This window comes from Chrysochloris asiatica, unplaced genomic scaffold (genome assembly GCF_000296735.1).
Source record: "Chrysochloris asiatica unplaced genomic scaffold, ChrAsi1.0 scaffold00145, whole genome shotgun sequence".
Lineage (NCBI taxonomy): Eukaryota > Metazoa > Chordata > Mammalia > Afrosoricida > Chrysochloridae > Chrysochloris > Chrysochloris asiatica.
The window spans coordinates 8,832,724-8,836,411 of record NW_006408663.1 but is presented as its reverse complement, the minus strand read 5'-3'; the positions used below and the strand labels follow the sequence as shown (position 1 = coordinate 8,836,411).

Below are 3,688 nucleotides of genomic sequence, written 5' to 3'. Positions count from 1 at the left end.
TGTTCCAAAGTCTGCCCCTGGGCTTGTTTTGACTGATGATGTAGAGCTTTTCCATCATCTCTTTCCACAGATGTAGTGAATTTGATTTCTATGTATTCTGTCTGGTGAGGTCCATGTGTGTAGTTGTCTCTTATACTGTCTAAGGAAGGTATTTGAAATGAACAAATAATTGATTATGCAGAATTCTATCATGACATCTGGATTGGAGGAAGACTCATTAACAACCTGTGATATGCAATTGATACAACCTTGTTTGCTGAAAATGAAGAGGACTTAAAATATTTACTGATGAAGATCAAAGAGCATAGCCTTCATTATGTATTACATCTCAATGTAAAGAAAACAAAAATCCTCACCACTGGACCAATAAACAGCATTCTTATCAAAGGAAAAAGATTGAAGCTGTCAAGGACTTCATTCTTCATGGATCATCAGTCAACACTAATGGAAGCAGCAGTCAAGAAATCAAACTACATATTGCATTAAGCAAATCTGCTGCACAAGACCTTTTTAAAGTGTTGAAGAGCAAAGATATCAGCTTGAGGACTAAGGTGCGCCTGACCTAAGCCATGGTGTTTTCCATAATTTCATATGCATGCAAAAGTTGTACAGTGAATAATGAAGACCATAGAAGAATTGAAGGTTTTGAGTTATGGTGGTGGAGGATAATATTGATAGTTCCATGGGCTGCCCAAAGGACCAACGGATCCGTATTGAAAGAAGTGCAGCCAGAGTGCTCCTTAGAGGACAGGATGGCCAAGCTTCATCTTTCATACTTCAGATATATTGTCAGGAAGTACCAGTTGCTGGAGAATGATATAATGTTTGGTAAGATGGAGGGTCAGAGAAAAAGAGGAAGACCCTCAATGAGATGGATTGGCCACGTGGCAGCATCGATGGACTCAAGCATGGCAATAGTAGTTAGGTTGACCCAGGATCGGGCAGTTTTTTGTTCTGCTGTGCATAAGGTGCTATGAGTTGGTACCGACTTAATGGCACTTAACAATAACAACATATATATTGAGCTTGTAATACAAGACTGTAAATGTATTAAGAGACAATTTCTGTTAATGTTTTCATTGTGTTTCACTTCAAGTACTGCACAAAGATACTCCCATCTCAGGCTTTTTTTTTTTTTTTTTTTTGGTGGGTAACTTCATCCTTTCAATAGACACCACCAGCAGGAAAGTCTCTCTTTTATGACTTTTTAGGACTTTCATTAGTTAGTGTGCATACAGTTTTAATTTTCTATACCATTTTCATTATCATTGCTTTCTTCATGCTCTCTAATGGGATTTCTTTAATTTCTCAGTCAAGAGGGAAAAAACTAGTTCCACTGAAAGTAGCTTGTCTCTGATAGAAGAGTACATATTATGCTTTGGACACAATCTGTTCTTCAGATTCATTTGAGAAGCTACTGTCATTAAAATAGTATCATTTTTCATCATCTTCATTTTTTTGCAGAAGCAGTATAGTGTCCTCCTCCCATCCCTCCATAGTGGTTGGAAACAGCAATCGATTTATAGCAGTAAGGAACTGTATTTGGATTAATCAGGAATTTTGTCATATCAAAGTCATTGATAGGAAAATCAACTAATGTATCCAACTTGTCTCTCATGTATCGACTCTAAGAAAATCACTGGCAATGTACTATGAATACTGGAGGAAAAGACCATAAATCCAACATTTTTGTGGCTAACTGGTGTTCTTTACAATTTTGATAATACCTGGGATCTTCAGCACCTAGCTTTTCTTTTGTTGTAAAAAGTCAATGCAATCTTTTAATTTCACCATATTTTTTGGGGGATGTTTATATTCCACACTTTAATGCTTTTCAAAATCCTCAGCAGGATTCTCATCAAAAAATACTTTTTTTCAAATCAGGTTCGCAACCAAAAAGCAAGATATTTCATCTAACCTAAGCTTCCTGTCTTCAAATCTTATATGTCTGGTAGCATCTTTGATGTAGTAGATATCAGTATCACCTAAGTTGTTCAACTGGAATGTAAACAATCACTTTTTGTGCCCCATTATAACCTTTGCAAGTTTCTTCAGTATATAACCCATTTTCAGAACCTTTATCTTCTCCTCCAACTGAATGTTCAGACTGACTGTTTTCATTATCTGAAGGAAGTTCTTGATCCTTGCTGGATTCATCATTTGACTCATCTGTTTCCATTTCACTTGCTGAGCCTTCTTCATGCATGCCATTTGGGTCATTCATAATATTATTTTAGTTTTTACAGTGGTGTAGGGATTTTTCAGTTTCTTTAGTTTCAGTAGATAATTTGACATAATGGCACATTCTCAAAAGCAGGCGATTATAAAGTTTATCTTCAGCATTGTTCCATTGTACAGCCATAAGAAAAACTGACCAAAAAAGTGAAGAACCAGTATGGTGTGTATAACTTGAGTGTCTAATTTTTTTTTCCTCTTAGGCAAACAAGAATTACCACATGCTCTGTGTCTTCTGACCTATTGATGTTAATTTCAAACACATAAATATCATCCCATTCCATAATACTACTAAGGTTTTCACCCATAGCAAATATTCTGTAAAATCTATGATTGTACATATCAGTATCTTATTATCTGCATGTACTCCTGACAAAGCTTGTAATGCTGTGCAAAGATCTGACATGCTTCCAATTTTGGTGACAACCACTTTGTACTGCATAGGTTTTGTAAGTGGATCCATTCAAACTAAATAAATTTCCAAGGTACATTTCTTTTTCTTGGGCAATGGAAGTGTTAAGTAACAAAAAGGATCAAACATTACTGAAATCTTAGCACACTCAGGACAAACTGAAGTTGATTTGAAAAGACCATGGAATATATCTACTATAATAGAATCATTTATTTTTAAATGGGCTTCCTAGGCTTCTCCAGCAACCACCTTATCTGGCCTTCCATCAGCATCTTTTAATTCTATTCAAATCCTCATGTAGTCCATCTAATAGGAAAACTAATAGCTCTTGACAGTCCTGCTGCTGATATCTAGAGAACTGAGGTGTGAAATGTCTTACTTGCATCTTAAACACTATTGGAGTGACATAGGTAAATTTTCCAGAACACATTTGCTTGATTAATTCAGCATAGGCTTTAGTTTTTCACTTCTCATTCCGAATGGATTGTCAAAATTCACTTTTTATCATTGCGGAAATATTAGGTAAGTGGAGGCATATTGTTCAAACACTAAATAGCTGAGTTCATGAAAAGTTACATAGATCACAGAGGCCAGGTTGCTCATTGTTTCTTCCAGGTTCTGAACAATCATAGTTCTTATAACCAGTCTATGATGGGAAACAATAATTTGAGTTTTTCACATTAGGACTAGGAGGATCTCTTGGCCATGTTCCATCTTCATTTTTCTGTTTTATCACTAATACCTGTCTTTGGTATAAACTACCATCCTGAATGGTTCTGTCTGGCTTATTCAGTGGTTCAAATATATTAGTCATCTATTTGTTCCACAATCTGGTCTCCTTTTAATCTGGAATATTGAGGATTTTTCTTATTTCCTTTTTAGTTGTATCTACTGTGTCAGCTTTGCTAAATCTTTGAGTTACAACATTTTTCATATTTCCATTTTCACAGCACTTTATTCTATGAGATAAATTTTTATTTTGCAGTGCTTTATAAACATACCCTGATCATTCATTTTTCATGCTATTGGCTCCAGGCCTTC

At 35.5% G+C, this 3,688-nt stretch overlaps 1 pseudogene; it reads right to left on the bottom strand.

The window, feature by feature from the left end:
- Window positions 1-1,308: 1,308 nt before the first annotated feature.
- LOC102816156 overlaps window positions 1,309-3,688 on the bottom strand; it is a 3,624-nt pseudogene continuing 1,244 nt past the window's right edge.